The sequence below is a fragment of the Melozone crissalis genome, unplaced genomic scaffold (genome assembly GCF_028551555.1).
Source record: "Melozone crissalis strain CALT ecotype California unplaced genomic scaffold, PUWL_Pcris_2 ptg000005l_1, whole genome shotgun sequence".
NCBI lineage: Eukaryota > Metazoa > Chordata > Aves > Passeriformes > Passerellidae > Melozone > Melozone crissalis.
In genome coordinates this window covers 42,731,083-42,745,162 of record NW_026535783.1, presented here as the reverse complement: position 1 = coordinate 42,745,162, position 14,080 = coordinate 42,731,083, and positions in this window count along the sequence as shown.

The window sequence follows — 14,080 nt, the reverse complement described above, 5'->3', positions numbered from 1 at the left end:
TAAACACACCCTGCTCATACATGTCCCCTTACAGTAAAATACTGGCCCTGTAGGAAAAATATGGGAGACAGAGCCACACTATCTAGAACAAAGTTTCTGGTTTTCCTACAACTACACACCAGGATGTATTTTTCTTCCTCCTGCCACAAAAGGGACTTCTAATCACCTCTTGTATCATGAAGGATTTACAGCAAGGTGAAAGGGTTTGATTTTCTTGATAGATGGAGGAAAATTGAAAAATGCATCATTAGTTTTTCTTGTAAATATAGGTAGATTTAGTTTGGTTTTGTCCCTCTGTTTACTTTTATGATCTGGTGGATGAACTGATAATGGTGGGTAATTTTCACATAATGACAGAGACATGACGTCCTAAACAAGAGGTAGACCAATGAAACCCCAGGAAAGTAATGTCATGCTGTTCCTAATGCCTTTCAATAAAAATATATCCCATTGTCCATCAGATTTTGTGAGGCTGAGGATGTTTGTTTGAAAGAGAGCATGTAAATGCAGCATGGGAGTAGGGACTTTTTTTAGATGCTTTCAGTCTAGGGCATTGTATTTGTTTTACTGGCTGATTATAAAATGATTACATCTGGGGAACATGTTTCAGAGCTGTAATTCTGCACTCTTCTACCAGTGTCTGTCTGCAGGTGACAGCACAGACAAAAGGACAAATCCTATCATCTGCCTAGCACATTATTACCTTACTACACATGTAGGTCCACTAATTTTAGACTAGTCATTGACTATGATTTGACAATGATCAAAAGAAGAAAGTACCACAAAATGCAGAGCAGAATAAAGTAGCCAGATGTATGATTTTTTTACTGACCAAGTTGATTGAGAGGTAGACCAACGAAAAGCTGGTCTGAAAGTTGATTAGAAAAAAAATTAGATATTGCCCTACACATGAATGTTGTTACACAGGCCTGTAGTTAGACATTTTTGCAGTGTCTCTTTTTTTTTCTTTTTAATGAAAAGCTGAGCACAAATGAATAGCCCCTTTGTAGAAAAAAGCACCTATTGTTTTTTTGTCTTAATTTGTTTATATTTTAAATACCATTGGCTCAGGAAGTCTGACAAATCCTGTTTCTCAGAAGAGAGAAAAACATTGTTGACTGACAGGGTTTTGGGAGGATAAGTATTGGTGCAAATCATCCCACCCTTTTTGCTAAACATTTTTTTTTCAAAGGCAGTTGGGCAACTAACTGAATGATTCCATATCTAATTTGATAATTTTGATGCTATTCTCAGTAAAATTTCCATTGTGAAAATACTTTGCAATTCCTCTTGTTTATATTTAGTATCTTATCTATTGTAGGCTAGGATGAGATTTGTATCAATAACCGTGAAGGCCTCATTTTTACTCCAAAGCCAAAAAACCGGAAGGCAAAATGGCAAGTGCAATAACTTTTCCCCACAACTACATCTCACGCACTTACAAAACTGCTTTATAAAATTCATCAAAACCATGGTTTGCTTCCTGACAAAGTACTGTAAGTGTACTCTAAGTACACGATCACTCTGTGGAAGTAAACCTGGCAAGACTGAAAACTGGGAAGGGGGACTGAGAGTATCTTAGTATGCACAAAAAAAAAGTACAAAACCAAAAACCTTAAACCAAAACAGAACCAAAAAAAAATCCCTGCTATGGAAAAGAAAACATGTACGCTCATAAAGGAAAGCATGAGTAATTCAATGGAGCTGCTGTTCAACAACAGTTTGTCCAGCTGAAAATATTACTTCTGTAAAGTAGCCAAGGTGAATGTCAGCTTAGGTTATCTGCTGTGGAAGTGCCAGAGATGTGGGTGAGATCTTCATAGGAAGACTCAGCAGACGTGTACTTAGCTGTGAGGTCCAACTTCAAGTTTTCTTTAATGAATTATACTGGCATCTCTTTTTGCTTCTTACCAGCCTTCCCGTGTGCTTTGCAGACTCCCTGAGGCTCATCTTACCTTCTCATTCACCCCTTCTGAAGAGATATTCTTGGGAGAACATTCTGGCTAGTATCAAGGGTATTTAGGTATACAGGGATTTTTTCTCTGCAATCCATAAAACACAAAACATAAGACATTTTAAACTGGAATAGCCCTTTCATAATCTTCTTTGTGTTTTCAGGAATGAATCAGCCCTTTCCTCAACCCTCTGCAGAGTTTATCTCCTTCCTTTGAACTTGCTGGACTTAAAAAGCCACAAAGTTACTTACCTTGGAAAAGAGGAAAGTCAAAAGTTATTTGTCCAGCCAGAAACCTGTGTTTAGCCATGATTTTGCTAGTCTCAATCTGGAGTAACTCTCTAACAGTCCTAATGCACCTGAGTAATAATGGCATAAGACATTACTAAGCCATAACCTTTTCAAAAAGATGCTGTTACCAAGCACCAACAGAGTTACAGCACCTCTAATGGTGAGCTACGATCCCACAGTAATGGCCCAAATTTTCCTGCCCTTCAATAGACTCTTAAACTTGGAGTGATGGGATCCCAGACTTCACATTGTTCCCAGACATTTGGACACACTGTGTGTAAAGGATATATTTCCAGACAATGCTACTTAGCTTCAAGGAAAGCATTTCCTTATTTCCACATTTATTAGCTGAGCAAAGTCAACACTTTACTGCATGGTCATCCACCTGGGATTGCTGTCATATGAAAGAAGGGGATCTTAGTAGACAGAGAATCGGAGCACTAATAGAAAAGTTAATAAAAGCTCATTATAGCTGCAGCCTGGTCAGCAGTCTTGGCATTCAATTATTCCCTAAGAGAGACTGATGTGTAAAGAACATTTCCTGCTCTCATATGCACTCTGTCCCTCTCCTAGTAAAGAAAATGAATCTTTCTTTAATTAATTTAGTGCAGGCCAATAGTGTTCAACATCGGAAATAGTGTATTACGTACATTTTAATAAAGAATTTATAGTTCCACTCAAAAATATCTTTCAAAAGAAACTGCTAGAAGGTGACCTGACTCATAAAGTCTTTCAAAGGAGTGAGGGAGTGGGACAAAGAGACGTATTTCATAACCAACAGGATACCTAGCAATTGTGATGGCTAACTCTTTACCACTGGAAAGGGTTTTGCAACATCTTCAACAGCATTCATATCAAAAAGTTATAAGGAAAGCCCGCTAAGTCTGAAATTTCATAATCATTGTATTACCATTTATTAATAGTTCCTGTTCTGTGATTTAAAAAAAAAATCATGTCATTTTTTCTTCTAAGGTATCTTCTGAGATGATCTGTTGTTCAGCACTCAGTCTCTAGGAGTACTTCCTTCTTCTGTAACTGCTACCCTTTTCGTTTTTCCTACTAAATCCGAAAAAGATAGTGCTAATGGCATTTTTTCTTGACTCTTGATGTTTTGTACAGATGTTAATGATCTAATGCCGCAGTCCCAGAGAAAGACAGAGCAGTTAGGTGCTCATGGTGATAGAAGGAGTCAGTGACACAACTTGTACCAGAAGATATGCTCAGCTGACTAAGAGACTGACTTGTATAAAACCACATTTCTCCTTCACCAATTTCTTGATGTTTGAGTCACAAGGGTGTACACACATGAAAAAAAAAAAAAGATAAAAGAGCAGACAGACCTCTTTTACTCCTTTTGAAATGACACTGGTCACTTCTGGGAATCATAACAAAGGTGAGATTTAAAGTAAAACCCAACCTGCACACAGACTATTGGAACCATGTTTTCCCTTGAGCAATCCCAGTAATATAAAACTTTATTAATCTTGTTTGCTTTATAGAGGATATACTTATTTTTCTTTCCTGTTTCCCAACACTTTCCTAATAGGAGCCTGTTTTGTGGAACTGTTTTGTGGAAATCATTAAAAAATAATGGAAGTTTTAATTTTGCTGTCTTTTTCTGAGAAATGGAATGGAAAGGAATGGAAGCACCAAAACAAGAAGTCTTCAAGTGCAATTAAATAACAAGGTCTGCTCAAAATCAGTAATTTACCTAGGACCTAGAGAGAGCCACTTTCAGCTCTGTAAAAGCGCATTGGGGCAAACAGTACAGTATTTCTGGCATCAGTGCACCCATATCTGTCAGATAAAATGTTTAAACTTGCCCCACTCATTCTATATAATAAAAAAAAATATTACTCTAATAGAACAGTGTCATAGGATCAGCTGTTTGGAAAATAAATGCTTCTGCATTAATGAACCAGCAGGAGGTCATTGACCTATTCTAGTCCATGGGCATTGGCTCTTAATTATAAATAATTTTAAAATGTTCTGTGAAATGAATGTTTATATTTAAAATATTTTGCTAGAAATAAAGGGTTTATTAAGGAATTTTCTGATCAGCACACCCCAACAGCATGTCTTTAACATTCTCTTTACATATAATGAGGCTATAGAGGCAAAACCATGAGTTAGGGACACCAGGACACAGAAGAAATCACTTCTTGTCTCTCCAACAAATACTTTTTGTGACTTCCCAGAATTTATCATCATATTAGAAACTATTATATATGTATGTCTCTTTAGTAACTCTATTTGTCCAGAGAACCACTTTTTGAGGCTAGTGTGCTATTCTTAACTAAATTGGATTCATTATTGTTTTGTAGGTTTGTGGTGATAACTGTTTCCTGTTTTTATTTAAGCTCCTCAGAAATAGAACACAGCAAACACTTCTATATACGTTTTTAATATTAAAAGCCTCAACTTTACAGTAATAACTTGGAAAAGAGGAATAATTAGCTAATACCTGTAATTCAGATATTAGTGTTTTATTGGTCAGGATTCTTTCTGACCTTAAAAATAAAAAGTATAATAAGAAAAGATTATATTATTACTAGCACTTAAATTTCTAAATACGATCCAATGGTCACAAATTTTTCTGTGTAGTCTTTCAGTTTAAAAAAAGGGAAAACTCAAAAAGCACAGCCTCTGGATACTCCTCAACAACCATCATCAGAAAATCTGACTCAAAGCTCCAAAACTAGGAATTTCCATGTCTCCTTACTACACTCTTCTATGAGAAAAATGTATACATGATAATCTGCCAAGAGACCCTGAAAGAGTGGGTCAACTTACATATGCTTCAGGTACACCTGGAAACCTCTATGCTTGACTAACCCTGAGCTTTTTTAGAAAATGTGTATTTTTAAAAACAAATAGATGACTGAAACACCATCAGTCATCTTTTAATTCTGTTCATGCAGTATGTTTGTTCCCCTCCCAAGTATATAAATTGTCCATTTCACATCAACTCTAAGATTAAGTCTTTGACGTATTTTTTAGGATGATTCTGAGCACAGAAAGGACATCTTGGAGCAAGTCCAGCGAAATACTGTCAAGTTTATTGGAAAGATGGACCACCTCTGAGGAGGTGAGGAAAGGCTGGGGGAACTGGGGTTTTTCACCGGGAAAAGAGAAAACTCCAGGTTGACTTAATTGCAGCATTCCAGGACCTGAAGGGAATCCACAAGAGTGATGGAGAGATGCTAGTTCTGTAGTGACAGGACAAGGGGGAGTGGCTCCAAACTGACAGAGAGTAGATTTGGACTAAATGCTAGAATAAAATTCTTTACTGTGAGGGTGGTGAAGAACAAGATGCCCAGAGAAACTGTGGGCACCTGGGAGTGTTCAAGACAGGGTGGATGGGGCTCTGAGCAATCTGTTCCACTGAAAGTTGTCCCTGCGCATGGCCATGTGTTTGGAACTATATTCTCTTTCAAGTCCCTTCCAACACAAACCATTCTATGATTCTATTGGTAAAGCTAAAATACCATGCAAAAACTGCATTAAAATGTTTATGAGTCATCTTTAATGCATCCTCTAACTCTCTAGTGTAACCACTCCACATTTACTTTAAATCTAATTAGAGGGTTTTAAGAAAAGACAGCTATGATTGTCCATAGATCAGGGGCTGTGATCTGTTTTAGGCCTCTCACTACAAGACATTAAGGATTGTGTCCAGAGAAGGTCAGCAAAGTTGATTAAAGGTCTGGAGTTCCATGAGAGGCAGCTGAGGGATCTGGGGTTGTTTAGCTGGAGGAAAGGAAGGTCGGCGGGGACCTAATCACTCTCTACAACTTGGGCTTGTGGCAAGGTGGGGATCTGTCTCTTCTCTCATGTAACAGGAGACAGAATGAGACTGAATGACCTCAAGTTGCATCAGGAAAAGTTTAGATTGGATATTAGGAAACATTTATTCACAGAAACCAGGCAGGCATTGAAAAGGGCAATCCAAGAAAGTGGTTGCTTCATTCTCCCTGAAGGTACTTAAAAGAGAGGTAGAAGCGGCACTAGTAGTGAACTTGCCATTGTCAGGTTTATGGTTGGACTCGATGATCTCACAAGTCTTTTCCTACCTAAGTGGTTCTATGAACAATGACTGGATTATGTGGACCTTTGTATTCACTCTAGACTTTAGCAGGTTTTGCAGTCAACACAACTGTAGCACTATAACAAAAGATTTTATGCTGCCTCGAACTTTTGAGAAAACAGGTCCTACTTGCCTCCCTCAAGCATCATCATAGGAATACATGTGTTCAATTCACAGAAGTCACATTTAAAGAAAATTTTCACTGAGCTTTTATAGCTCTACCAGGTGCTACAGTGCCAATCTTTTTTAATTAAAGAGAACACTGCTTGCTTTTCTGCCTGTGCGTTCACATGAAGATGGTCTTTTGATTTTAATCCTACTTGCTCAATAAATTGAAAAGTTTTGAATTACTGCCCATGTGTCCATAGTATAGGTCTTCAAACTACAAATTTTTCTTCAATGCCTTTGAAAATCATGTTTTGGTATATAATTCCTAGCAATACCATAAATGCCAACCAAAAATTCTGGGAAGCAGGTCTACACCTTCTGCAAATACTTAGCAACACTATGTCTTTGGTTTATTTCTTGTGTGAATTGTGGTCTTACCTTTAAATGCTCTGGCTTTTGTCACTCTAGGCTTCAGTCGTTGCTCTTGTCACTATAATTTTGTCAGAGAATTATCCAGGCAGTGCAGAATGGGCAGGAATACTCAGCACAGCAGTGTAATCTTTCGCATTATCCTAATACTGTCTGGCTTGGCTGTATTAAAGTACATAGCTCTAAGACAGGCAGCAGTGGAAATGTAATTTGCAAAGACTTATTGGAAGGCAGAGAGCCCCTAACGAGATGAGTAATTTAAAAGTCATGATACCAATCCTATTTCTCCCAGTAGATTCTTTGGCAGCTTACTGGTTTCTCTTTTCCTCTCTGCCCCACACCCACTACTTGCCTGTGTTCAAAGGGTTAACAGCAAACCAGGCTGAAGTGGAGTGTATTACCATGTCTTCTGCATGACTGATACTGCAATCGATCTGCAGCGGTTCATTTTCTCTCTGGAATCTCTGCCCACTGAGAACAAACACAAACACATGTGGAACCAATAGGAAGCAGACCAAGGGGTTTAAGAGTGTGTACCAACCTATGTCAGAAAGTTCTCACTTAACAGATGGGGCAATTAATAAAACAGTCAAGTGGTATGACTGCGTCAAGGTGCCTTTAAGTGCTAACAATCCTCTTTTGTCTTACTACTGTAGTGTACAGATGGATTTCAGCTGAGAATAAGCAGTGCATTGTGCCCATGTTTGCCATCGTACAGTGTCACAGTATTTATAGGGTGCCAGGTGTCCAGTGCCTATTATTTTAAGTATAAATAGGAAACTGGTTCCCTCCCTTCTAATTCCCCCCTGCTCTAAGTATTTCAAGTGATGAAGTGATCACTAATCAGGATAGAATTAAACTTTACAAGTAAATCAGCCTTTTTATCAATTTATAAAGGACGGATTTGCCATAAAGTAAAGCTAACATAATGCTGCCTCAGTTAACACGCATTTTTGTGTACTGATCCCACACAAGAAAGTGCTTTATAGGGTAGTCCAAACCCCACAGTATGCCTCATGACATCATATGTTGATTCTCAGAATAAGATAATAATTTTTCCCTATATGAATGAGTATGAATTGCAAAATTTTCTATTTCCTATTTATGACTTTCAGGGATTTTTTACCAAGATTATTAATCTTTGTGTCCCCACAAATTCTGCTGTACTCCTCTGCACTTCTGTCTCATGTTCATTCTCCTTTTCTTCTCTTCCTTTTCCCTTTTTCTTTCCTATTATCTTTTTTTTTTTCTCAAAATTGCATATCATAGCTTGCACAGAACATCTCTCATCCTTGGAGAGGACTGTTTTCAGTTAACCACAAATAATTTTAGTGTCCTTTGAGATAAAAACGCTATAAAAATAGTTTTATGCTCAAAATAAAGTATAATAAATGTTGGTCTGTATTTTGCATACATCATCAAAAATTCCTTCTCAATCCAGGACAGAAATAGAGCCGTGAAGGTGAGATTGTTTCCTCAGGATCACTGACTTAAGCCTTGGAATCATATGCTGCCCAGCTGCCAGTTATTGTGCTAGCAGTGCACTAGAGGAGGGCATTTAGCGAGACACTTGATGCACAGGCAGCCTGATATATTTTGAATGTTACTTTCTCCTTTTGTTAAACTGCTAAATGGAGGAGTGAAGTCTAGCAAAACGACGCCATTGCAAGATATTGGAGTGTTTTAGTTCTACTGTTGTAAGGAGTAAGTATTTGATTCCATTCCCTTAACATTACATGTTTTGTCATTACATTCTGCATCACTAATAACATTTTTTATTGTGCATTATTGGTTTTATTGGGGTTATTGCTATAATGCTTCTTACCTCAAGTTTCAAAATAAAAATGGAAGACTGATTTAAACCTCAGAGCAGACAAGAAAGAGTATCCCTTTATCAGCATCAGAAATATTCTATTGATGGTAAAAGGGGAGGAAAAAATATGTTTGTTTTGATCTTTTTTTCTCCTTTATTTTGCACATAACAAAGGCATTGACTCACACTATTTTTCACTGTGGTGAGTAAGGTTTGCAGGATCAAGTCCTGGCTATTATAAATGTAATGAGCTTGTCAATTCACCAAAAATTGATGGAGTCACTCCCACCCATTTGTGAAATCATTAAATTAGATGCCACTCACAGAGAAATCTCTTACTATGACTGATGATGACTACATGCAATTTCCCCAATTATATTTGTTCCAATTTAAAATAGAATTTGCTGCTGGCTTTTCTTTCACTTTTCTGTGTTCACTCAGCTTATACACCAGCTAGCCAGTTCACCATAGGGAGAATATTTTTACTCAAGACAAGACTTTTAATTAAGGCTGGAGAGCATTGTAGGAAACCTGTGTAGGTTAAAAATTAAAAAAAATTGCTGTAAAATCAAAGACCGAGTCTTTATGACAAACTAATTGCAAACATCCATAAGCTTGAATCTGAAGAAAAAAGAAGCATCAGCCAGGCCTAACTAAAATGAGTAAAATGAGTCCTACGGCTCCACTAGTGTTAGTCCTTTAGATGGTAAGCTTTACAGGCATCTCCCAGTCTACTGCAAATTACCCGTGTGCACTGAGAGAGTAGCATGTTGCCACATCTGCCCACACCTTCACACTGGGTTGCAGAGCATGTATAATAGAGGTAGATTTACTGCCATGTCTACAACATGACATCCTTGATCAAACATCCACTAGCCATTTACAGTATAATGGAGTGACAATGCTACGGGAAGGAAGAACATGTTAAATTTCCACAATAAACATTACAGCATCCTTTCCTCTTGTGGAATCTTTATTGTCTTCTTCATGACTAAAGTCTGGCACTAAAGTAGCTGCAGGGCTCAGTTTGGCTAAAGCTGGTTGGTTTCTTTGTTTTATGCTGTGCATGCGTTGTTTGTAGATTAAGACACATTTGGAGGAGACATAACCTCCTGGAGTTAGAACAGATTCTCCTTTTCTCCTCCAACACACCTTGGACACCTAGTGCACCTGCCTATAATTAAGGAAATAAATGTCTCTACAGAGATCCATGGACATGTAGATGACTCATCTGCACAGGAAAGAAAGGAACTCTAGACACAGCATGTCAGACAATTCTTTTCAAGTTTTACAGTGTAGTGGGAATATACTCATGTCCAATGGGGTAATGTGTTCCACTGATTTCCATAAAGTTGTAACTGTTGTCTCACCACAGAATTATCTGCTCCACATTTCAACTTACCCTGTCATTTTTGCAGCATAATAGTGCTTGTATGGCTGGCAGATTCTGAGTAGGTGGAAAGCATGTGACTCAAGAGAAGCATTGCATTTTGTTATGGTTTAACCAAGCCAGCAAATAAGCACCACACAGCTGCTCATTGAGGCCTGCACAGTGAGATGGGAAAGAGAATTGAAAGAGTAAAACAAAAAGAATTCATGAGTTGAGATAAAAACAGATTAATAGGTACAGCAGAAGCCACACGTACAAGCAAACAAAACAAGGAACTAATTCACTGATTCCCATGAGCAGGTAGGTTTTCAGCCATCCCCAGGAAATCAGGGTTCCATCACATGCAACAGTGTCTTGGGAAGAAAAGTCCTACAACTCCAAATGTCCCCCTTCTACCTTCTTCCTCCAGCTCAATACGGTGAGCGTGTCACTGCGTGGTGACATCCCTTTGTAGGTTACCCTGTGGCAGGTTACATCCCTTTGGTCAGCTGGGGTCAGCTCTCCTGGCTTGCTGCACCCCAGGACCCTCAGTGGTGCAAGGGGCAGTGCAAGGAGCAGAAAAGGCCTTGATGGTGCATCAGTGCTGCTTAGGAGTAACAAGGACATCCACCCTTATCAACACTGATTTCTGGCAGAAGTCCAAAACACAGCCACACACCAGCTACCATAGAGAAAGTTTACTCTATTGGCTAAGACCAGTACAAATATTCACCAGCAGAAGTTTTGCTTTTCATTGGGTCTAGCACTGTAAGGCACACAAATGTCCTTGTTTATGACCAGTGAACAGAAACTCAACTTTCTCATTGTTATTCAAACTTGCTGCCAAAATTCATTACGCTCCTTGCTTGAACCACCATTGATATTAAGCAATTGCTACTGCAAATGTGCCAGATGGTATCACACACTAACTCAAAGCTGACATCTTTTAGTTCAAAGCCTTTCACAATAGCAAAAAATCTTTCACAGTTGAACAAATTGCAAATAATTTGCAAACCGCCTTTTTTAAGAACTAACTTCAATTTATTTTGGTGGTTTCAGAAAATGTTGTTGAGTCCCAGTGACAAGATGGTACATTTATAGATATGCCTACTAGAAAGAATAGGAAAAAACCCCAAATTCCACTTCCCAGTTATGACTGTCCTTCAAATACAATCTGATTCAACAATCCCCTCCTAACAGGCTTTAACTTCTTGTGTGCTGTATGGATGGCTAAACTAGTTATTTGGTTGCCTATAGAGATGTATAAAACCCACAAATTGCTCCAGACTACTTTTCAGGAGAGAAACATCCGAGAAAGCCAGAAGGCTTAAGAGTAAAGGACTGCAGTCTAATGAAGAGCTGTCTCATTTTCCCTCATTGTAGGAGCTTCCAGGTTGCAGCTCAGCTCCAAGAGTTTTGGAGAGTGGCTGAGCAGGAGATGCTGCCCAGGCAGCTGGGAAGCATGCTTGCTCAGCACACACACTGCAGCTTGGGCCAGCTGGACTTGCATACCGTGCCACACAGATATTAAAGCTAACCTTCTGTACAATGCCAGAGTGGCGCTAGTACAAAAAAGAAAAACCTGGTCTGCTTTATGGTTTGAGCTGTGATACACCCAAAAAGTAGAAGGACATCTGCTCTGGACACTAATCATGGGGACAGACCAAGTTAATGTAGAAACTACCGCCAATACGGTGTACAAGAAATAAACCCCACTGGGATGGACACATACAGATGGGTGGTTTCAGCTCCATGCATTCTACAGTGTGGCTGAAGCACAGCCTTTGAGAAAAAAAAGTGTCTATAATATGCCAGTTATATTTAGCCTCAGTTATATATTGAGAAATCACACCCTCTACCCATTCCTCCCCCCACTTACCCTTGCAACTCAATTAATCTAACAGCAAATATTTTAATAAAAGGCCCCTTTGGGTTTGTATCATGCCATTGTTTTGGGAAAACAAGTTTACAGTTTTTGTAATGTCCATCTTCCCCTTCCCCAAACACTCTGTTTCCTGCCAATCATACAGGAACACAGAGTGCCAGGCACATTGACAGGATGTTTGTTTGCTGCTGACGTTAGCTGAGTTGCAAGTCTCAGCACTTATACTGAAAATCCAAGCAGAAGAAAATTCTCAAACAATTATTTTAGCATTAATAGGGTTGTTTATACTCTAAATGAGCAATAGATTACTCCCAAGTGAGGAAAACTTACTGGTGAACCCATAATCTTCAACAGTTTTCATATTCTAATAGTTCTGCAAAACAGACACCAGAAAACATAAAATTTTAAACTTTTAAACACAACTAGACCTTTTAGGCATTGTCAGTAAAGTAACAAATAATATCAGCATTTTGCAAGCTGAGAGATCTAAAGACTATTTTTTTTTTCCTCTAAATTAATTTTAAATAGTTGTTATTTAGAATTCCATGGGCAGGCTTCTACTCTGACAATAAAACATAATTGTTACCGCACATCAAATGTTGTTGTAACAGGGTGAGATATAGTGCAAAGACAATCCAAAGACATTTCTAGGGATAATACTAGCGCATTATGTATTTTCTATGTGCTGCTCCACTCTCTACTGCTAACCTGCTTGTGGATCTTCCAGATAAAACTCAACCGTGTCATGTTTGCATCACTATAACTGAAGAGGCTGCGTCACTTTACGTAAAACAGTGAAAATTTTGCCTGTTTGGACAGAAGAAAGCAAAGACTCCAAGATAAATTTGATCCCTACAACTGGTTAAACAGTAATAAGTGTAGTATTATTACTCTGTATTGACTAAAAAGTGACAGCAATTCTGATTAATTCAGAACAGAAATGTTCACGCTTCTCACAGGCTAGAGGATTATTCTATTCACAGGCTTCTGTCCCTCTCTGCCAATCTATTCTTAAGAGTTGGAAAGATTCTGTTTGTTTTTTCTTTCAGTATTGTATGCCTTCATACATATCTCAATTGTAGCGAGTGTACTCAGACTCGGAGTCCTATTTTTTTAATCAAAAATGCAATATGTGACTACAGCTAAGTTAACATTTTAAAAAGGACTTTAAAAAGCTGCAGATTTCTGAAGACATATTCCAGAATATACCAAGATTCAATTCAAAGTAAGAATATGATGCACTAACTAGCAGATACACGTTTGTGAGATGAATATAGTGAAATCGGTTCACAACTCTGAATGATGGAGTGTGTCTATTTCCAAACTAAAAAATGCTTACCTTCAAGGCTTATTCATAGTTCTTAGGTTTCCAGCTTGCACATTTTCTTAGAACAATCAGCTGCATTACCCCACAACATCTTTCAATGCCTGGACTTGTGGGTAACAAAAAAAAAAAAGCAGCACTAGAGAAGCTTTCAGAGTGGGGCTTTCCTGAGTTGTTGATTTGTGCATATCCAGAAGGGGCCAATAAATGACCCTGAAGACATCTATTAATAGCATACTGACCCAGGAACAGAAAGGATAGTCAGCCTCAATAGACAGTACTGATCAGGTTTTTCTGCTATGGACTTTTTGTCAAATTGCCTCTGCAGAGATATAATTCTAACTGAGATACTATTCTACGTAAACAGAAACATATTTGTGTCATAGTTCATTTATCCTACCTCTACAGCAGTCTCTTCTCTGTCTTAATGGCCTGAGACCAGTGCCTGTTGATTATCTACTGGCTCCCCTTTTTGCATGTCCAATACAAAAGTCTGATCCTTCATCCTGACAGTCTCAGTGTACTGAGGGCAAAGTGACCTCTCATGTCCACGTGATTTGCAGCATCTCCAAAGAACTGCAAATCACATGTGTGAGAATCATCTATGTCTTCAATGAATCTTATAGAAATTAGGTCTTGTGCTTAAGGACCTTACAAGGACTCAGAACAGGAAAGCAAGTTTCTTTTGCTGCCAGCAGTTTCTTGTGCCATAGGTACGTTTGATTTCCTGTCTGTACCTGGGCTGAGTGGAGGATAGCTGTCATTACACATGCCATGATCCTATCTTTACATTTGTCAGGACTGGTGTGTGTAAAAGCAC